The 23,200-nt window shown below is 38.6% G+C and overlaps 2 long non-coding RNA genes across 4 annotated transcripts; both read left to right on the top strand.

The window, feature by feature from the left end:
• Window positions 1–4,616: 4,616 nt before the first annotated feature.
• LOC148116870 (uncharacterized) lies at window positions 4,617–5,312 on the top strand. The gene is made up of 2 exons (XR_015733895.1): window positions 4,617–5,012; window positions 5,139–5,312. It is a non-coding gene; the product is annotated as an uncharacterized LOC148116870 (long non-coding RNA).
• Window positions 5,313–7,376: 2,064 nt separating this feature from the next.
• LOC148116869 (uncharacterized) lies at window positions 7,377–22,803 on the top strand. 3 transcript variants are annotated; one of them, XR_015733894.1, is made up of 4 exons: window positions 7,377–7,455; window positions 8,726–8,805; window positions 8,959–9,127; window positions 22,650–22,803. It is a non-coding gene; the product is annotated as an uncharacterized LOC148116869 (long non-coding RNA). The 3 variants fall into 3 exon arrangements; XR_015733893.1 differs by lacking the exon at window positions 22,650–22,803 and adding an exon at window positions 14,953–15,740; XR_015733891.1 differs by lacking the exon at window positions 22,650–22,803 and having other exon boundaries at window positions 8,959–9,175.
• Window positions 22,804–23,200: the final 397 nt, after the last annotated feature.

Genomic DNA, 23,200 nt, shown 5'->3' with positions numbered 1-23,200 from the left:
TTTCAAGGGCAAGTCAGATTTCAAAAAATTAGAGGTCAGACTTCAGCATATAATTAGCCTCTCTATGAGCATAAATACTCAGGCGGCATTTTTACACCTTTTACATAATTGATCTCCCTTGTCGCATCATCACCTTCAAGGCAGAAGTGACAAGTGAGATGTTCTGAGCAAATGTCCTGCGATAGAATGTCTGTGGAGATTCATCCAGGTCATAGTTGTCTCAATAGTGCTTTTTCAAAAGACAACTGGATTGCTTTTTTCCCTGGAGGAAGAGGAACAAAACATTTCATTTCTCCTCCAAGAGACTTCATCACGTTGTGATGGCGGTAGTGATGGTGGGGAATGGAAGGATAGATACTGATAGTTGAGACTAGATGGTGGAGGAATGGAAGGATTGGTTCTGACCTAATGGTCAGGTCGTGGGGGGGGGAGGAATGATTGTATTTATTTGCAGTCATCTGGTTGTTAGCATTCTTTGGGAGCTCTTAAGGCCACTTGGGGGTTTAGCCTTGCCAAATTGCACTTGAATCAGAGTGCAATTGGTAAAAGAGGCCATTTATGTTATCACTGAGGAGCCCTCTTTCAACAGAGAGAGAGGGATAAGACACCACATATCTCCAGTCTACAACACAGGCCTTGCAGCAGTTCCAAGAAGATTCCAGAGCCAATTGCACTTCTGGGAGGAGTCACCTGGGAGGAAGTGTCATGAACTTAAACAGGATGACATGTCTAAGATTGAACTCTTAGTACCGTAGGATTTGTATTCCTATACTCTTGGTTCTCCCTCCCCCCACCCATCTGCAAGTTATTAGCAGCTTTATTACAATTATTTGACTCATTTTCCAGAATGACATTCTTCATAGTTAACAAATAAATGGACTAGTAATGTTTCAAAATAATCTTTGTTCATTTTTGCTGTCAAGAAAAATGATGTTCTCGGGTACTTCTGTATTAATACAGTGCTTACAGCAGTCTGAAATGCACTCTATTATTAATTAGATTTATTTTGATTTAAGGTAGCCATGATACCCTTAAAAGCGGGAAGCTCCTATGCTGGCAGAAAAGTGAACCAATAAAGGTAACACCTTATTGCGTATTACTGGAAGGCAGGTGGCTAAACAGCATCCATAATTTAATGCCTTGATGCTACAAATAGTATGTATTGTTTTACTTGGCTTTTAAAATGATGTCAGGCTGAATACTAAAACACTTTACTCTCTGAGATTTACATTGTTTTCCTCCATTCTGCTTTGCTGCAGAGTCTTGGACTGACTAGTCTTTAACCAATTTAAGAGCTGTGTCCCCAGTGGATACACTAACCAAGAAGGCAACAGAGTGCATTTCAAAAGCAATTGCACAGGTTTATTGACTCAAAGTTCAATTGCCCCTTTAATACATTTTTCAGTTCCAACTCACACTATTTAGAAGTATTCACAAGTGTTCAACACTGTCTTCTCACTAGTTAAACCAGGAGGTATCTCTGTCCTAATTGGAACTACCAGAAATGTGTTCTACTCTCCTTCCATTCCTAGGATGCTGTTTGCTCAGGGTACCATAAATTAGGGCAGAGGACAGGACAGAGTAAATCACAAAAGCAACTCAGAATATTAAATGAGATAGAATTATTTAATTTTGCTCTTCCCAGTATTCACCATTTAATATTTTCCCAGCAGATAGCATTTATATTCTCACAGTGTTTGGGTGAATAGCAACAACAATTCTTTAACAGATTAATAAAGTTGGAAGGGACCTTATAGGTCATCTAGTCCAATCCCCTGTTCAAACAGGAGACCCTACGCCATTTCTAACAAATGGCAGTCCAATCTTTTCTTGAAAGTCTCAAGTGATGAAGCTCCCACAACTTCTGAAGGCAAGCTGTTCCATGGGTTGATTGTTCTCACTGTCAGAAAGTTCCTCTTCATTTCTAGGTTGAATCTCTCCTTAGTCAGTTTCCATCCATTATTCCTTGTCTAGCCTTCAGGTGCTTTGGAAAAGAGCTTGACCCCCTCCTCTCTGTGGCAGCCCCTCAAGTATTGGAAGATGGCTATCATGTCTCCCCTGGTCCTTCTCTTCACTAGACTAGCCATGCCCAGTTCATGTAACCGTTCTTCATATGTTTTAGTCTCCAGTCCCCTAATCATCCTGGTTGCACTCCTCTGCACTTTTTCTAGAGTCTCAACATCTTTTTTATAGTGTGGTGACCAAAACTGGATGCAGTACTTTAGGTGTGGTCTTACTAGGGCTTTATAGAGTGGTATTAGTACCTCACTTTATCTTGATTGTATCCCTCTGTTAATGCAGTTTAGGATTGCATTGGCAATCCTAATATAGCACTTATTCACAGTACTTTACAGCAGTCTCAGCATATTTCCCCCAAGAATCTGGCTCCTCATTTTACTGATCTCAGAAGGATGGAAGGCTGAGTCAATCTTGAGCTGGTCAAGATCAAAGGAATTAAACTCCTGGCAGTGTGAGCAGAGTTAGCCTGCAATACTACATTCTAACCACTGCACCATCACAACTCTGAATTCAGTGGGGCCCAAGACACATTTTTCCCTTGGGAACATTACATAGCAGGTTTATGAACCATCAGCAACCGCCGAGTAATTTTCTACAAGAAGCCTGTAGTTATCCTCTCTCTCCTCTCAACCCATTTTACATGTTCAATCTCTGCTAGAATTGCACAAAATCTGTGATCTCTATGGCCTTTTCCAAATCTCACGCCATCCTCATATCAAGAATGTACAAATCCTATCCATTTTTAAAATGCTTGTTAACATGTTTTTATCATTTTAAAAAGATAAAAAATATCAGAAAAATTGCCTTGGTGCAAATTTTACAGGATAGAAAGAGTAGGTTAGTCATGCCCTCTTCCTCTTAAAATAAAAAGTGATGGGAAGATGTTAGGATCTATATTAGAGAGAAAGCTGGATAAAGATGAATAAACGAAAGTATGGAAGACCTGAAATGACTAGTTCTTTTTCCTCTCTCATCTTATATTACTTGGCACAACAATATGCTGGGTTCTGATTCACATTTATCTTCAGTTATTTCAAATGTGTATATTACAATTGTTACCCTTCCTTTTTTAAAAAAAGAGAGATACTTTTTTAATTTTAATTTTTATTTATTCAACCTAGGCATCACCCGACTCCAAATCAACTCTAGGTGGCTCATAGTATAAAAACAAAATATAAAATCAGAAAAAAACCATGAAAAATGATAGCAAATCCAGCCCAATAAAGGATACCCCAGAGACCCAATAAGGAGCTCAGGCATTCTAGCCCAGATCTTCAAGGCAGTCCAGAATGCCGTCATGGTGATGGTGACATTTTAGGGAGAATCTTATTCCAGAGGGCAGGCATCACAACAGAGGAGTTGTGTTTTCGGGGTCCCAATAGATATCACTGCATTGTACTGCATATACCACATTGCTAATGAGCAGCTGCCTACAAGGAATATAAATCCTTTGATTCCACACCATCCAGTCAGAGCTGAAGAAACTTCTTGGATGGGAAGCGAAACATCTTCAAAGAAAAATATGAGTTGCCTCTTGAAAAAGCACCTTTGGGACAACCATGATCTGGATAACTGAAATTTCCATAGATATTAGCTGGAAGACTTTTCCAATACTGCCGGTAGCTTAAGAAACAAGTTAGGTTGGTTGCCGAGTTTTGAGAAACAACTGTAAAGAAATCAAAATGACATATAAATGTAAAGAAAAATAGTGACAATGTCTTCATTTTTCTCCCTGTTGCATATATAGAGGAGATATGAATTTTATTTCTCAACATTTCTGGTTACTTTCTCCTCATACTAAGCATTAGCTGTACTATGTAGGTAATTACTTTGTGCACTTATTTCTGCATTCATTTTTTTCTTCCTTCCTTCCCTCCTAATTCATTTAATTTGCTTGTTCTTTTATTTAAATGGTTACTACATAAAAAAGAAAGGCTTGAAAAAAACATGTCTGAAGAATTATTAACTTAAAATACTTTACTTACTGCAAAAATAAATACCATAAATCATGGAGTATAATCCTAACTTTTTTTTTAAGTTTGCCAATATCTACAGGTAATAGAGAACATAGCTTCTTGAAGTTAAAGTGATAAAATTTATCTCAGTTCAACAATGGTGCAGGGAGAGTCCTGTTGGATTTGTCACAGTGTCAGTCGAGCATGAAGTAGTTGAAAAACTGGATCTAAAAGAAATAGTGGCTGAATTTTCAACAGTTAAAGCAAGAAAATCTGTATTTTAAGAGCACAGAGGTTGTTATTTGAATATGGTATTTTGTAATTACAGGCTAAAGCTTATGTAAGAACTGCGTTAGTATTTTTTATACTGGATGCATTGGTAACAGCAATTAAGGCTGAATAGACTAATGGATAACTGTAGACTGTAATAATAAAATTTAAAATGATCATTTTAATGCATTTTATACGAAAACAAATTGAATTTCCCTCTAGCTTTTTGTACAAGCTTGCATGGCTCTCTTAGCTGACATCTAAATTATTGGTTAGAGAGTCAAACAAACAAAATAAAAAAACCTGTTGCAAAAGTAGACATAAAATATTAGCCAAAAAATAAGGGCAAAATGTTCCCCAGTTTACCCAGAATGACCTCTGCCCCAGGCTTGAGCTGTCTCTGGGATGTCCATTGTTTAAGTAGTGTCATGGTTACCAGCAGGTGCCAGTTTGTTCGTTTCATGTTTAGCCTAGGCATTTGAAGCTTTTTAAAAAGCTTTTTAAACTAAATTCTGGGAAGGGAAGGGAAGGGAAGGGAAGGGAAGGGAAAGGAAAGGAAAGGAAAGGAAGGGAAGGGAAGGGAAAGGAAAGGAAAGGAAAGGAAAGGAAAGGAAAGGAAAGGAAAGGAAAGGAAAGGAACAAGGTTGCTTCATGAAGCAGCTCTGAGTAGCTGTTTTCTGGGTAAGCGAAATATTTATCCTGGATGGATCAATCTCTTTAGTAGAAACCTCAGATTATTCAACGTTGTGCCAAACTGAGCCCAGAAAGGTAGAAGAGAGACGGAGGGGGTGGGTGGGCTGTTGCCCCATTTTTTTTTCTTGAGACTACTGACTATGGGATGCGGTGGTGCCTCCCATTATGAGCCTGAACCTCTCTTCCTTTGTTTCTCTCTAGATGAGAGCTTCCGCCTGAGAGAGGAAGAGGAAGAGGTTAAACATATCTCTGAAGTTATAGTGGGCCTTGATTAGCCTTTCAAGGAAGGAGAAAGAACCACTACCGAGACACCAGTCATCAAACAAACCTTCAGACTTGCAAGGTTCTGTTACTAAATCTTTGTAATAGAAGTGATATTGGTGTGCATGACTTTGGTTTCCTATTCTGGTCTACCTTGAAGGACTAATATCAATCTTGCAAGTTTTGGTATACATACCGTCTCCCTTCCTCTATCTTCCTGGGAACTAGGGGAGCGGGACGAGACATTTTCTGAAGTTAGAATTATTCCCCAGACTCAGGTTCCTTTTATTTGACCATTGTCTTTGTAGCAGCTTTTCTTCCTACCCCTCAAGATCATTCCCTCTGCCTATTACCAAAGCATCAAGAAAGGACGAGCCAATTAGAATTTCCTTTTCTGAAATCCTTCTCTTCTCTCTCTCCACTGTTCTCCATCCATGGAGGCTAGATGTCATAGAAAACTATGATCCTTGAGATACTCTCCTTTAGCCATACAACTGCAACCTAAAATATTTTTCCCAAGAAACTCTTGCAAATTTTGTCCTAAAGTGTGCAGAGTCCATGGTGCTCTCTATGCTTGATTGTTTTCCTGCAGGCATTTTGTTATCCAAACTAGGTAACATCACTGCTAGCACTGATTACGTTACCTAGTTTGGATAATGAAATTGTCTACAAGCTCAGACAATACCAAAGACCCCCTCATTTCAACCCTGAGCTACAAATATTCTCCTTTATTGGTATCTAAAATGGGCACTTGTATAAGAATGTTGGTCCTTTTATTTTTAAGTTAAAAACTGCATCATAACATTTGGAAAACTACATCATTTAGTAATTCAGTCTGATGTTCTGCCTTGCATATCAGTCCAAGACGTCATTGACTAATATGCTTCAAACCATGGAGCGGACAAACTAAAGGAACATCTACAGGGGTGGTATTCACTTACTTTCCCTACCAATTCGCAAATGTGAGCAGGCACGTCCCCTCATGCGCCCAGCCTTCCGCGTATGCACTTTGCTGCTGCGCACACCTTCTGCGCATGTACCTGACCTCAAAAATGTGCTTAAATAGTACAAGTTGGAGCCTGGGCGGGTGGGCGGCCCCACCTACGATTTCTGCTACCGGTTCAGGCGAACAGGTCTGAACCAGTTGAATACCACCTCTGAACATCTGCTGTATATAATCACAAAATACAATGTTTTCAATTTAAATGTTAAGAGTTTGTGTGTTTCTACCTGCTTACTAATTTTATTCTCTTTTGCTGATGTTCAGTATCAGTGTTTCCAAAAACTATCTGGCTCTTTCTTTATGTACATCCCTTCCTGAGGCAGTACTCTCTCTAGCATATCTCAAATAATATACCAGTAAGCATTTTTTAAAATTCGTATAGGTAATCTCTTCTAAACATCCTATGTCTGCCTTACAGGCAGGATGTTTTAAAACATCAATATCAGCATCTTTCATATCGGTTCAATTTTCAATACAAATATTATTTCCAAAGAAAGAACCTTTAGGAAAGCTTATGATATGGATTTGTGAATAGTTCAGTAAAGTGGCTTAAGTGTTACTAAAATATTTTGTTCAGCATCATAAACTGCAAGCAACAGTACCTTTAATCCATTTCTATGCTGCCTATGGGAATAGATTATACAGAATAATGCTGAAGTCAACCATATTTATCACTGAAATTAAAAAAGGAAGGAAGGAAGGAAGGAAGGAAGGAAGGAAGGAAGGAAGGAAGGAAGGAAGGAAGGAAGGAAGGAAGATTTATTTTTAGAAAAATAACAAAATACTTAAAGCATGAAGGAATAAAAAATACCTTATCCTGTTTCAACATCAATATCAAAGCTATCAGGATTATGATTTAAGAGCTGACCAGCTGCTATGATGATGTAATACTGGGAATGAGTCAGCAAGGTGTTTGGGCTGATATCACTTTAAGAGCTTGTAATAACAAGAGGCCCTGTTGGGGTGTATCTCTGTGTGTGTGTGTGTTTCCATGCTGTAATTGTTGATTGCTGTTTGTTTGAGGTCTGACTAAAGTAAGTGTATGTATACATGCTTTGTAGATAAAACCACTATTTAAATACAAAACTCTGTTTACTGCTCAATGTTCAGTACAAATTTCCCAAAAATATTGTAATACAGGGTGAATATTTTATTACCATATTTATATACACAGGTCATCACCTTCATATACCTTTAATTTTATAGAATTCAAAACAGGATGAGACATATCCCCTTTTTAATATACCTGTCAAGGTAAGATTAAGCTTAGTTATATTTACATATAAGTTATATTGTAACTTTATTGTATTTGGTTTTAGGTCTGGTTTTATATAAAGTAAGCCTCCAGAATTAGAAGCTACATTTCACTGCTATGTTCTGTGACCTCCTAACTCATCAGGAATTTCTAGAACACAGAATATTCAGAATGTCTGTTTTTTTCCTGTCTTCCTTTTTCTTTCCATTATTTCATTTATAGCATGAGCATTTAATCTTTTGTTTCACTTGTCCCATGAATAGATTGCTGAGAACTGCACTTCAAAAGTAGATAAGCAAATGGACAAAGTCAAAACAAAAATATAGTTTAATAGAATTCATTCTCTGTAGAAATTTAATTCACATTTAAATGGAAGTTTAATTAAAAGTCAATGGATGTAATGTAACATTATTCCCTAAATTTCCCCTCATATTAAGAATTACAACACAAATAAGTAGCAACATTAAGGATATGATATTCATATCTTAAATGATATGAATATCTAAAAATATACAAAGAATGGTTGCAGGAATTGGGTGTATTTAGTTTAATGAAAAGGAAGACTAGGGGTGATACGATAGTAGTGCTTCAATATCTAAAGGGGTGCTACAAAGAAGAGGGGATCAACCTATTCTCCAAGCACCTGAAGGCAGGACAAGAAGCAATGGATGGAAACTAATCAAGAAGAGGAGAGAACCAATCTAAGGATAAAATTGCTAACAGAACAATTAATCAGTGGAACAACTTGCCTCCAGAAGTTGTGATGCTCCAACACTGGAGGTTTTTAAGAAGAGATGGGGCAACCATTTGTCTCAAATATTATAGGGTTTCCTGCTTGAGCAGAGTGTTAGATTAGAAGACCTCCAAGGTCCTTTCCAACTCTGTTATTCTATTATGTACTTGATTCATAACCTTAAAGAGCTCAGGTTGAGTAACAACAAATACAGAAAGATACCAGTTGCCAATTCTGAATGGAATCTGCCCATTTCTTTCATAAACTACCTTTTCAGGAAATCTCTCTGTTTTATTTTGTTTCTCATTTTTCCATATTGCCTCTTTTAAAGGCAATTCTTTCTAACGTGGTAGAGTTGTGCTGCAATGGGAAAATCACTAAGCATTTTTAACCCAATGAAGTCACATTTCATAGGCATACATTATGCAGTATATATTGTGAAAGAGGAAATGAAGAAACAGCTGATTCTAGATATTTGCTCTTTATTACTCTGGGTATAATTTAATCACTTGTCATCTATTCATTCTGTCCATTAGGTTGCAGGAAATGGTACATATTGAAATTTACTTGATGTTTTGAATTGTCATCTTTAGAAAAGAAACACTGTTCTACATTTGTAAGTAATGCAGACCAGGGACATAAATCTTGTCTCTGTCTCCATATTCAGCTCCAGTGCTGGGTGCTTTAAATTTGCCTTGTTTATAAAAAAAAGTGGGGGATAAACAAGGTAACTCTTTTGGTTGGTGATGCTCCTCTTTCTTCTTTCTAGGCACTTTAAAAAATGTTCTTCCTTCCCTGTCCCCATGTTACAAACATATGCAGTGTATAATTCTTCTAAAATTAGTTCCTGACCACCCAAAGGTCAACTGAACATGCAAAAATGCATGCATTGTGATATGAAAAAACAAAGGAGAAAAGGATCTTCAGTCACTGACAAGGTAAGAGGATTTTCACTAGCCCTAATTCTTTTAATGGGATTTGAGCATTCACTTCCAAAAAGAAGAAAAACCCATTTCCTTTAATAGAGAGTAACAAAATCAGGAATGAAGGTGAATATATAGTACATGTCCTAGGATAATGTTGCAGGATCCAATCTGGATCAGTCACCGGGACCAGAGGTTTTGTCTTCCAAGCTGTTGGAAGAAATATCCAGGTCCAGGTCCAAGCTGGGACAAAGGCACTGGAGACAAAATGGAGGCTGGAGGCTGATTGGAAAGAGGGTCCATTTATTGATGAACAGAACCATCAGGGTTTGTGGTTCTGGTGCAGCTGACAAAATGGAGTTGAGGGGGGGGTTTATACCTTTGAGCTTTGCATTTGAGCTTCCTGTTCCTGTGCAAGAACATGTCCTTTAATACAACGGTCACCAACTGGTGGTCCATGGACCACTGGTGGTCCACAAGAAAATTTCGGTGGTCCACAGAAAAATTATTTGCATTTTTTATATTGCACTAAATCAGGGGTCCTCAAACTATGGCCCCTGCAATGAACGTTTGTGTTGCTGCAGACAGTCTCCCCCTCCTGGGTCTTTTTGTGTGGGTCAGAGGGGGACAGAAATTCCAACTTGGGGTCTGCTTCAGCCTCCTGGTGCAGGGCTTTGGGCGAAGGTTGGAGGGAAGTGCCGCTGGTGGCGAAGAGCAGGAGAGCCTTGTTCCAGTGGGAGAGCCTGGAACTGGCTGACCATCTCAGCCTGCTGAGTCTCCAGGCACCGGTACCTGACCTTGCACTCCTGCAGGTCTTCCCTCTGCTTGGAAAGCTTATGCTCGTAGTCCTCAGTGTGGTGCTTCATTTGAACTGAGCCAGCTGTTTTGCCAACTCTTCCTCATCATGACTGCTTAACTCCAGCAACTGCTTCCTGTTGGGGCCCTAAGCAGCCCAGGCTGGTAGGCGAGGAGTAGTAAGTAGAGGCTGGCAAGGCATTTCTCGATGTGAGTGACATCAAGTTGGCCATGCCTACCCAGCTGGTCATTAGGCAGATCACATTAGTGGTCTGCGGGATTTAAAATTATGAATGTAGTGATCCCTGAGGTCCGAAAGGTTGGTTACCCCTGCTTTAATATTTTATTGACTGTTGTCAGATTCCTATGGGGTCATGTAGGGGTTATGTAGGGCACATAACTGGCTCTATAAGCAAGCAAAAATGCAAAACCTAGGTGTTTGTCTGACCTAATTTTGTCAAGCTTTTGTTTATTGCTTATCTGAGTTTCTGTCTTGACCTATGATGGGGAACCTATGGCATGTGTGCCAGAAGTGGCACGCAGCACCCTCTCTTACGGTATGTTAGCCGTTGCTCCAGTTCAGCTCTGCCATGCATGCGTGCACGCCTCCCACTGGCCAGCTAGTCTTTGGGTCTCTGCCAAACCTGTACGGGGGTGGAGCGCATGGGGAGACATGTGCGTGCATGTGCAGAGGGAGGGGGATGCAGGGGGGCTCTGCGCACATTGCATTTTGGGGGTTTGTGCGTGCACATGCTTTGGGCACTCAGTCTGGAAAAGGTTAGCCATCACTGACCTAGTCTTTCTGAATGGATTATCAAATCTGTATTCCTAAAAGCTGATCTTAGCTTCTGGTTGGGGAAGGGAACCTGGGGATGGTTTCTGAATAGGCTGATCCAAACTTTCTTAATGGGCACAAAATATCTTCTGGGGCTATTAAGAAAGACTTGGGGGCTGCTTTCTGTCTCCAAGAGCATTTCTCCTTTAGGGAAATATAATATTCTGCCTTTTTAATATTTCCCCAAATATTTCATTCTTCTGGCAGATGGTTGCTGACTTTCTACAGAGCTTTTGGACTCATACTGCAGCCCATCTTCAGGGAACATCTCTCTAGCAAAGTGTGTGTGCTATTTTGTGTGTGGTATTTATATGGTGCTTGTTGTATGTGGCTTTTTAGATGTTGATTGGGGTGTTGAGGGCTGACAATTAAGTCACTGGCTATCATTTACTTGTACTAACTTCTAAGTACTTGATAAGCTGGTGGAAAATCAGCACTCGTCGTGATTGATGAGGGACTGGTTTTCCAGGCTTCAATCAATTCCCTAGCTGTTTTTGTGCCTGCTTATCCAACAAACTTAGTAGCTGCTAGAGAGAAATTCCCTGAAGATGGACTCCAGCACGAGTCTGAAAGTTCAGAAGCAGGGGTGAAATCCAGTAGGTTCTGACAGGTTCTGGAGAACCAGTAGCAGAAATTTTGAGCAGTTCGGAGAACTGGCAGAGGAAATTTTGAGTAGTTCAGAGAACCGGCAAATACCACCTCTGGAGATTTTGCAATATCCTTCCCCCAGGGAGTGGGGAGGGAATGGGGATTTTGCAGTATCCTTCCCCTACCATGCCTACCAAGCCACACCCACCAAGCCATGCTCACCAAGCCATGCCCACAGAACCTGTAGTTAAAAAATTAGGATTTCACCATTGTTCGGAAGACAAACCTCTGGTCCCAATGACTGGATCAGATTGGATCCTGTAACAAAATCAGATCTGAAACCTAATGGCATTACCAAAGGAGCAAAATTTTCTATGGTTTTGGAACTCTCCACTGAAAAGTCTGTGAGTAGAAAACAAACAATGTCTATTTCTAAACAATGCAGCAGGTAAAAAGTAGGGATATATGTTCTAAAAATCAAGCAAAATAAAGGGAGGCAGTAATGTAAAATATGTTAGCAGGTTTGATACAGCCAGGAAGTAGAGGATTGTATGTAAATGCCTAAATATTTAAGCACCTCTTCAACTGGAAAATTATTAGTTTTCCACTTATATTGGCAATTTCTTCATGAACAGCAGTATCTTTAATTCAGAATAGTTGATTTCTAGCCTCTCAGTGTGGCAGATTTCAGCCAATTCCCACAGCCAGCAACAGAGGTCAACTTGGGTTAAAGAAAGAATGGTGGTATCATCAGATTAGAGAAAATATGATGATTAGACTGATTTTGGAAGAGAAGGTGGAATTCATATATAGGTAGAATTTGTAAAATACATTAAATATAAAAGTTAACTAAAAGAGGAACAAGGGTACATCTATGTTTAATATATTTTTTTGTGTAGGAAATGAGGGTGTGAGAATGCTACTGGCATACCATTTAACTTGCATTGAGGTATGCTCATCAAGCATTACAATTAGTTGCAAACATCTACGCTCAAGAGGAAGCTGTTCTATTCTATTCTATTCTATTCTATTCTATTCTATTCTATTCTATTCTATTCTATTCTATTCTATTCTATTCTATTCTATAGTTGCTTACCACAGAATGATTCAACAGCCCTCTCCAGGTCAAAGAAGGCAGTGTAAAAATTGGATGAGAGATGAACATTTTCCAGCCAAATTTTGATACCTTGATACATTGAAAAGCTAGTTAAAAGCCAGCATGTTCAATACTTAAATTTTTTATTACATTATTCAGTCCATCCATCTTATATAGAGACATCTGGCATATAATTTGCTTATTATACTTAATACAGTTGGCAGCAATTTGCTGTATTGAACTTGTCTCCTTTTTAAAAGATTGGGATGGTTATGCAGCATTTATCCTCACTGGGCATCTGGATTGATTCATCTATATACATGAACATAAAAAGCTAATACAGAAGACCACTGTTCTGGATTTGCTTTTAGAAGTTCTGCTACAATCATGTCACTTCTCATATCAGCCCTTTGAATAAGATCTATAGGAAACAGACTTCACAAGAAATACCAAACTCTACTTTCTTGATAAAGGGCTACAGTAACAGCATTTTGAAAGCTAGATAGCATTTTAACTTCCTCTCTCTTATACCAAAGAAAATAACAGAATAATAAAGTTAGTAGGGACTTTGGAGATCTTCTAGTCCAACCCCCTGCTCAAGTAGGAGACCCTATATCATTTCAGCAAGTGGTTGTCCAATCTCCTCTAGTGTTGGAGCATCCACAACTTCTTAAGGCAAGCCATTCCACTGATTAATTGTTCTATCAGAAAAAAATATTCTTATTTCTAGGTTGGTTCTCTCCTTGAATAGTTTCCATTGATTGTTTCTATCTAACCTTCAAGTGCTTTGAAGATTGACCCCTTCTTCTTTGCGACAGCCCTTTCAATGTTGGAGTTCAGGTGGAGTAACTTTCTAACCTTTACTTCTTTTCCTGACTTAATTTTTGTTTTCCTAATTTCTGCATTCCTTCTCCAAAGAATCTCTGTGGTTTCCTACGCTGTTGGAAAACTATATTATGCAAAATGACTATGTGTCTACCCTGAGATTTTCTTTCTTGCTCCTCCATTGCCCTTCCCCATATATCTTCCCTGGGTCCACAGTATCTTCTCAATCTTCAAAAAAAGATATGAGGGACATAAGGAGCCTTTAGAGCAGTGGTCTCCAATCTTGACAACTTTAAGACTTGTGGACTTCAACTCCCAGAATTCCTCAGCCATGCTGGCTGAGGAATTCTGGGAGTTGAGTCCACAAGTCTTAAAATTGCCAAGATTGGAGACCACTGCTTTAGAGGGAACCACTACTTTCTGTGAGAACTCTTTGTCTAGCAGATGGATACCACTTGCAGAGATCCACAGCTGAATCTTTTTCTCTGCAAAGCAACACCAGAAGGCTAAATGTAGGATATGATGATGGCTAGAATAGGGTTATGGCTTTCCACTCTTTTACAGTGCAAGTATCTTTTGGAATAATCCTCCTCATTCTTTTGAGAATGAAATGGCATAGGACCAGGTAATTAGCAAAGAGACTTTGCACTTTTATCTCCATTCCTTGTCCAAAAGACTTATGTTGCATGTATCTATGGAACTATGCCTCTTCTTAGTTATACTGATATTCTAAAGATTTTCATCATTTCTTCCTTGACATCAGTTCCTATTTCCTATTTGTGCAATGCGGACCCTTCAACTGACTTGTGTTCATATCTCTCTCTCTCTACACACACACAGAGAGAGAGACAGACACAGTGTGTGTGTGTATGTGTGTGTGTGTGTGAAACGGAGGACAGGATATTACAGGCTAATAGTCCTAGACACACTTAGATAACTCAGATAAATGTCATAATGTCATTTTCTAAATAGAGCTCATCTTTATTTTTCTTTCACAAAAGTACTGGCCTTCAGAATCCTTTCTTACAGAATTTATACTATCTTTAGGGTCTCTTCCTATTCTTTTATCTATAAAACTACCTGTCATCAAACATTTGTCTCCTTCAAACTAAGCATGCTTTTACTGGTCAAGGATAAACTTACTGGTTAAGTGAAACTTCCCGTGTAGGAAAAAGTCTCAATTGTATCCTGGACAAAAAAAAAAAAAATCATTCAACCAAATCACTTTATCATTGGCTAACAATTTGAATAGCCCTGCAGTTAATCTCTCATCAATATTTTGTGTTTATGTGTATCACTATACTTTTCAAATAAAGGTTCTAAGTACCAAAAATGCTTGCAAAACTACGGTTATCACTTGAAGAGCTAGCCTGATGGGTTAGGGTTAGTCTTGCATTTATGTTCAAAATGCCATTACTTTGCCCTGTGGATCTTACATTAGTAGATAATAACTGTTGCCTGGAGATTGTTCTTGTGCTATCACTCGGGGTGGGGTTGTTTATTTTGGTTTGCTTTTTCCTGCAGAGTCTGTAAGGTAGTGTTTGTATGTGTGTGTATATGTGAAAGTATATGTATATGTGTATGTATGTGAGAGATATGCTAGTTTAAAGGTTTCCACTGAACTTTATAACTTATACATAGACTTACATACCAATGACTAGAATGTGTGGCTTTCTAGCAATTTAACAATGCCATTTTCAGAACATTCCAGTTTGGTGTCCTGCTCCATGCATTGACTGCATTACCAGTTGCATCAAGAAGAAGAACTTGGTGAAAAAGCAGCTTATCATTCAGAAAGGAATATTTTATTGTATTTGCATGTCAATTTATTCCATCTCCCTAAATTCTGGAAATGCCTGCCGCCAAAAGAGCAGGCATATGTGTATGTGCGTATGTGTGATTTTTAGTTGGAGTGAGTCATTTCTGTGGAGGCTTGGAATAAAGTCCTTAGATGATTTATTTTAATGCTGTTCTAGGACTTTGAAACAGCCTCTCTATTATGGGTAAGGAAGGCTTTGAAGGAATGCTTCAAATTGAAGCTTTGATCAATATATTCCATGAAAGCAAATTGTAGAATTGAATTAGAGTTGTCCACTTCATTTCATTCTGGACTCTATTCTCTGTCTGTACATGGCCCCTTGCCATTAGACTGAATAGTGCAGTGAAATCAAAATGGTCTAATTCACTGATTCTCAAAACATTTCGTTTGCACTACCCCTATTTTAATATACATTACTGAAAATGAGTCAGGGCCACAACGAGTTTTAATTTATGTAGGCTGTATCTATCAATATTTATTGTATTAGAAATTAAACTGAGAAATTTTAAAATATTTATTAATTTGACTTTGATGACTCCCTGAAAGGGACCTCACACTGTACTTTAAGTGCTGCTGTCTAGTTGAGCTTTTTGTTAGAGATACTGACTAAAGCAGAATAATTGATGAGGTTATCAAATTGAGAATATCTGAGGGCAGATCTGTTTGGATGAGGGAGGCTTACACAATTTTTGGTAATCTTTTCAAAAACATATCTAATGTGACTTTATTTATTTACATTATTTATGTGCTGTTTGTAGACTGCTAACTACTGAAATGTCTCAGTAGTTTACAATCTCCCCTACAATTCTCTCAAGCAGACTGCCTTAGTTCTTCAGATGCACTAAGATTGACCTCTGTCAATATTAATTCCTACTTGTGCTTCATCCTAATCAAAATTCCATTAATTTTTATACCAATACCCATCTATGCCAAAAAAGGAAATAATGAAAAATAGTATAGAAACAGACTGTAGAGATTCTCAGTCATCCAGGTCATGGTTGTCCCGAAGGTGCTTTAAAAAAAAGGCGGAGATGCAAATGGACAGCTGTCAGCAAGGAACATAAATCCTTCCATTCCCCACTATCCTGTCAGAGCTGAAGAAGCTTCTTGGATGAGAAGCGAAATGTCTTCAAAAGAAAAAACAAGGAAGTCCAGTTGTCTCCTGAAAAAGCACCTTTCGGACAGGAAAGAAACAGATGTTTGGATTGTTGTTGTGGGGAATATAGGAAGAGGAAAGTGCATTGGATATGTTCACCACCTTGAGTTATTTGTAAAAATAATAAAGGTGGGATATAAACAAACAAATTTGCCTGAATATTTGCTTCTATTACTGTATTCAATTCAAACAACCTCCTGAATAGTGTAGATATTACTGGTTTTTATCAGAATTTCAGTAGCAAGACTGATGAAACATTGGTTGAGTGGTAACAAAAATGAAAAGAATCCTGTCTAGACAAGTGAAGTTATCCTTTCACATTGTCACATTTCAACATTTATGACCTGCCTCCTGCCTCCCCACACAATTAATACTTGAGCAGGATTCTTCTTCCTATCTCTGCTTTTGACTATAGCCAAATGTAATTCCCAATTATTGTGCCAATCATAAGTCCAGATCTCAGGGAAAACATGCAAAGATGTACAGTTGGGAATAAATTTGCAACTCCAAGTTGGTGGAGATTGTGATTGTGACCAGCCAATGAAATTCTACTCTGTCTTTCCTTTCCTCTCTCTCTCTTTCCTATCTGATATTGCAGAATAACAAATGAGCAGCGTAGTGGTCGGAAGGTTGAGAGTTCAATTCTAGGTAGTGACAGATCTTTATCAGGGCACAGAGAAAATATATGCTGCAAACTCTGTGTAGGTATCAGGAAGGGCATCCAGTCAGTAAACACTCAACTCTATTCAGTCACCATGACTCCACCCCTATAAAAAGGGATTTTTATAGGGTGCCTATAGTTTGCCACCAGTTCACTGCCCGCGCATGCGCAGTACACACCAAATGCACGCTGCACGCACATGCATGCACAGTGCACATAAATGAGCACTTCATGCACGCATGCACAGTATGCACCAAACGCACACTTCACACAGAAAAAGGGGGCTTGGGAAGGTAAGAAGAACAGTGAGGGGGGGAAACAGCTGTGCTGTGTGATTTAGAAAGGTGCTTTTATTTTAAATCATGTGGCACAGCTGATCGTCGGAAATACCAATTTGGAGGAACCAGTAGCTTTTTTTTACTACCAGTTGGCTTGAATCGGTAGTTTTTATCACTGTCAGTTCGCCCGAACTGGTAGCATTTCACTGCTGGATTAAAGGGTCGTAAAAAAGAAAAAAAAATGCAGCATAACAAATCTGTAATTGTTTTATGTAGGAAAAGAGAATAAAATAGATGTGCTATGCCATCAATAGGGTTAATTCCTCTATTTTAACAAGATCCATCTGGCAAAAAAGGACTTTGAAAATTCTAGCTCTGCTCATCATAGCCATTGTGGCCTTGGAAATTAAGCAAATAACAGCCTTCAGCCACAATTTTTTCATATCTCACCAAAAAAATAATAATAATAATCTTTGGCAACCCTTAATCTAAGCAGCAGGAATGAACAGTAAAGTACCATCGATTGTTGCTTAATTATTGCTGAACAGGCCAACTTAACCAATTCAATATCTGATCAAATCCAAACACCATCAGTGTTATTATTTTAAAAACAAAAACAGTAGCAACCTTCCCAGCAGGCAAATCAGCTGAACATCTTACTTTAAGGAATAATGAAGAAATAAAGCAGTTGGATGCCAAAGCAACCAGCACCCAACCGCCCTGCATCCAGACTATGAGTTGACACCACAGCCTACTCATACTTCATGGTCGGCTCCTACTCTACGGCCAACTCCTATACCACAGCCGACTCCTACCCCTCCTCCAATTAAGGAGTCTCAGTACGGCAACACAGTGCACCCAGATACGACAATGAGTGTCAACTGCACATCAGTATGCAGTGACTCACATAAGGTGAAATCCTTAGAAAAACTGCTACAATGTCCTACCTGTCAATGACTACTTCAGCTTCAACCGCAACTATACACAAGCACACAATAGATACAAACTTAAAGTGAACCGCTCCAGATTCGATTGCAGAAAATATGACTTCAGCAACAGAGTGGTCAATGCCTGGAATGCACTATCTGACTCTGTGGTTTCTTCCCCAAACCCCCAAAACTTTAATCTTAGACTGTCTACTGTTGACCTCATCCCATTCCTAAGTAGTCTGTAAGGGGCGTGCATAAGAGAACCAGCATGCCTACCCCTGTCCCAATGTTTTCTCTATTTGTATCTATTTTATGTATTCAATTCATGCTTATACATGCATACATACATACATACATACATATAAAACATAAAACATAAAACATAAAACATAAATAAATAAATAAATAAATAAATAAATAAATAAATAAATAAATAAATACTTATTTCTGTAATAAGATAGTAAATCTCTGCATCTCCTCTGGAAAATGCCTTCATTGGTTAAGGGCAAATCCTTGGGGCTAAATCAATTTTTATCTAGCCACTAATAGATAATGGTTTTTGGTTCAAAAGATTTCTTAAATTAACTATTTGGAAGCCAAACATTTTCATTGGTCCTATGGGAAGAGGTGAAGTTTCTTAGGTAGTAAACCATACTCTAAGAAGAAATTATGAGCTGAAAAACAGGTACAGATGACAGTGAATAACTTAACATGTTCATATGCATATCGCTGGACTTCAGGGACCCATGAAGCTCTCCCAAGTCACCTCAAAGATTTTTCCATCTAATACCATCAAATTGTGAGATTCAGAAGATTCAAAGAATGTAATTATGTTGTTACTGCTACTGCAATACATTGTAAGCAACTAGATGCATACAATCTGGAGCATATTTCAGATGTTCATGCTCATTTACTTCCTAAAGAAAGTCTCAAATACCTAACACTTTTCAAAATTGAAAATTAAAAATTGGAAGGCATGAACACCAGCACTTGGTGGCCCTGAAAAACTTCTCTCCAGATTAATGTGAAGCATGGTCAACTCTTAATATCAATTTTAAAAGTTCTGCAAGGCTTGCAGTTTAGAATATACTTACAGTACATATGTATGGAAAGCCAATGTCAACAATAACTAAGCATGGTCCATAATTTATGCCCTTCACTTATTTAGCTGTTGAGCATGTGAAGCTTCCAATAAGTTTTTAAAAGCATCATGATTAAAATACCACCAGACACTTCTTTTCTAGGCATATATGACTATATTCATTGTCATTAAAAATCCTTTATTTCACTCCCTTGAAATGATTCAGTTTTTTCCTGGTCTTGAAATTGTAGTCTATTTTCAATTTTTACTTGTGCAAAACTGCACAACACACAAAAGCCCCCCAGCTTTAGCTTTGTGCTTCTTGGTCACTAGCTGCTGAAATGATTTATCCCATGGACTAACTAGGGTTTCTTTGGCTACCCGATAGCCCCATTCTGTCTCCTTCCAGCTGAATAGGAATATTTTTCTCTGAAATTAAATTAAATTTAAATTTAAAGTTATTCTTTGTCGATCAGGTCAAGCAAAAAGAAAAAAAAGAAATTGAATCCTGTTTCATATATCCAACCAAAGCAAGAGCAGAAAGGAGGAATGACACTGATACTTCCATAAGTGCCCATATGAGAATCTGCACAAATGGGAGATCTCATTTTCTAAGAAGTCAAAGTGCCAGGTCTGAAAAAGCTGGGACAACCACTAGATCAGGGGTCTGCAACCTTAAACACTCAAAGAGCCATTTGGACCCGTTTCCCACAGAAAAGAAAACACCGGGAGCCAGAAAACCCTTCCTGTGCCTGACTATTTCTTGAGCAACCACAAAACTAGCATACTGTATGTAGTTGAATTAAATGTTTTGTTTTCTTCTGAAACTTTTCTTTTCTTGGATTTATCCATGGTTGGCCTACCGGGGGTTGAAAAGCTCAATAAATAGCCTGCCGGTGGGTGTCGCACATTGACAGTTGTGACATATATTTTGAGTGACAGGGAGCCTCAGCAGAGGGGTGAAAGAGCCACATGCGGCTCAGAGCCACAGGTTGCTGACCTCTGTACTAGATGAAAACAAAGCAGAGAAACAAATGTTGCTGCTATATAGTAATGTGGATTTTTTTTACAGCCCCGTAGGAATATAACAGCCTTGCTGGATTAGGCCAAGGCCCAACTTAGTCCACCATTTTATTTTGTACAGTAGACAATGATAGCTTTCATTCTTTTACCATATCTTGAGGATTTGGAGACCTGGATGGAGGACAACAGACTTCAACTGGACCCTAGTAAGAGAGAGTGGTTGTGGGTAGGGAGCCTCTCTGCATTGGGGAGTTTATTACTTTTGGTCTTGGAGGGAGTTGCACTACTGCATATAAACCTCAAAGAGCAGGTGGCAATCCTGGCTAGGAGGACCTTTGCTGAGTTTCATGTTGTACACCAATTAGGTTTTTTCCTGGTTAAGGAGACTCTCTGCTTGATCACTCATGCCCTTGTCATCTCTTGTTTGGACTACTTTAATGTGCTTTACATGGGGCTACCCTTGAAAAGTAGGATAGCTTTAGCTGGCACAAAATGTGGCCACACCGGCAATTTTGGCCATCCAAAGAATGGCACATGTAACACTTCTGCTTCACCAGCTGCACTGAGTGCCAGTCCGCTTCTGGGTCCAATTCAAGGTGTTGGTTATAACATTTAAGTGCTACAGGACCAGATTATCTTTGGAACCATCTCCATCCCATTACATCAGTCCATCCCATCTGGTGGAACGGGGAGGGTACATTGGAGACCATGTCAGCCAAAGAATTCTGACTGACAATCAAGGAAGAGAACATTCCCTGATTTTGCCCCTGTCTTATGGAACATTCTTCCCACCTCCTGTGGAGTGAGATGGCCTCCACTCCCCTGGCTTTCCATAAAGGCATAAAAACATGCACCTGTGCCCTTGCTTGGGACACACCATGGGGCTGGTTAGAGCCCTGAAAGCCCTTCCTCCCCACCCTTAATCAATTTCTAACATTCCTTGCCTCTTTTAAATTTTACATACTGTTTTTTCTGCTTTCAATATTTCATTGTACACCTCCCACCTCCTTCTGTATGGGAGATGAGCAGTTCTTAAATATGATAGATCAATAAATAAAATATGTCTATGGAGCTCACAAGCAGAAGTTGGGAGTCATAATTTCCTGCTATTGTTATTCTTTGATAACTGATATTTGGAAGCAGGTCACTGAGCCCAGCACAAATAATCATAATCATGTGAAATGTTTCCTGCGCATATTGCCTTACTTTATCAAATTATATTAGAATTCCATACCTACTACTGTATCAGTCAACAAGAAATACACTTTAAATGGTTTCTACTTTAGATGGTTTCTGCTGAGGAGTCTCAATCCATTTGTTTGGACTTCGTCTCCCAATGTTGTTACCCTCATCATTTTTCTGCTTGGCTAGGGCACAGCCAGTGTTTCTAAATATCCCTGTAACACAAAGGCATTCATTCCTTTTATGCAGTTCTAATAATATGGGATCATACTGCAAAACCTGGCAAAACCTCTGGCAATCATAAAACACATTTGCATCTGTACTACATTTATTCAGCTGAAATTGTCCTTGCACATCAGAATGACCTGGGGAAGAAAAGACATGGGAAATCTGGTGTGCGAGACAGGTAGCATTTCTTATTTCCTTGTGTTATTTTTTTTCTTGCAATAATAATAATAACCAGTGGTGGAATTCAATTTTTTTTACTACCGGTTCTGTGGGCGTGGCTTGCTGGGCATGGTGTGGCTTGGTGGGCATGGCAGGGGAAGGATACTGCAAAATCTCCATTCCCACCCAACTCCTGGGGGAAGGATATTGCAAAATCTCCATTCCCACCCCACTCTGGGGCCAGCCAAAGGTGGTATTTGTCAGTTCTCCAAACTACTCAAAATTTCGTCTACCGGTTCTCCAAAACCTGTCAGAACCTGCTGAATAGCACTCATGAGAATCACTTATAGGAAATCCTCAATTCTGATTTGCCTTAGAACCACTTTATCTGAATAGGAGCTCTGTATTTATGTTATGAAATAATTCACTGCAATCCATCCAGAGCTTGAATCCAAATGAAACCCACTGAAGAGTAAAATTTGGAGTTTCCTTAATAGGTTGCACCATTACTCTAGTGTTTTCCAAGCCCTTCCTCCCTGACATCAGCATCTGTACCAAAGGCATTAAATTAAATCATTAATAATTTGTACTCATTAGCATCCCTAAATTAGACAGCAATTAGTTTAAACATGAAAATATCCATGGCACAAATAAGTGAAAAGTAATTTGCCATTGTTATTATTACCCTAATTTATGAAGCTTAAAAAATAAGGGGTAGAATGCATGGTAATCAGAAGAGCAATTGGCAGACACAATATATTTTGTTGTGTGACTTCAATCAATGAATTTATATTGGATGGTCTTATGGGCCATTGAGCTGCAAGGCATCTCCTGAAAAACAATGATTTCTTTAGATGTTGTACTATGCCTTTGTTTTTACAGGTTTCTTCCTGCACAAGCAGAAATTTAAACTACAGCTGAAAACTCCATATCTAAAAGATAAAATATAGATGGGCAGTTCCGGATGTTTTGTTCCCTAGGATGAACACCTTACCTGTGTTCCATAAATAAAAAGCAACCAGACTTCATTACTGGAGATGACAGGTCTCCCTTTGCCTTGCTTCAGACAGAAAGTTGAACAAGACATTCTACAGTTCTGCATTCCAGTGTGGAATCAGTAATCTGAAGGAATTTTTTCTTTGATTAAGCTCTTTCTTTCTTACTTTTTTTTTTTGCAAAAAGTTTTTTTTTAATTTTATTTTTTCCAAACACACAAATTACATCTTTTTGGAACAGAGCTTTGATCTGGTCATCAATTTGTTCAATTTTTTGTCATCTTTAACAAAATTTTATATGTTCTATTTTGCCATAACACTTATTTCTTAATCTTAAATCACATATTTCAACTAATACCATCTCTTTCTTTTTTTTAAAGACTTATATGGCCACCTATCTAGAGTCACTATATAGTCTAGTCTAGTGACAGAAGAACA

Source organism: Pantherophis guttatus, chromosome 1, assembly GCF_059756535.1.
Source record: "Pantherophis guttatus breed Tessera chromosome 1, ASM5975653v1, whole genome shotgun sequence".
Lineage (NCBI taxonomy): Eukaryota > Metazoa > Chordata > Lepidosauria > Squamata > Colubridae > Pantherophis > Pantherophis guttatus.
The sequence above is the reverse complement of the archived record's forward strand: the minus strand, read 5'-3'. Positions and strand labels throughout refer to the sequence as shown.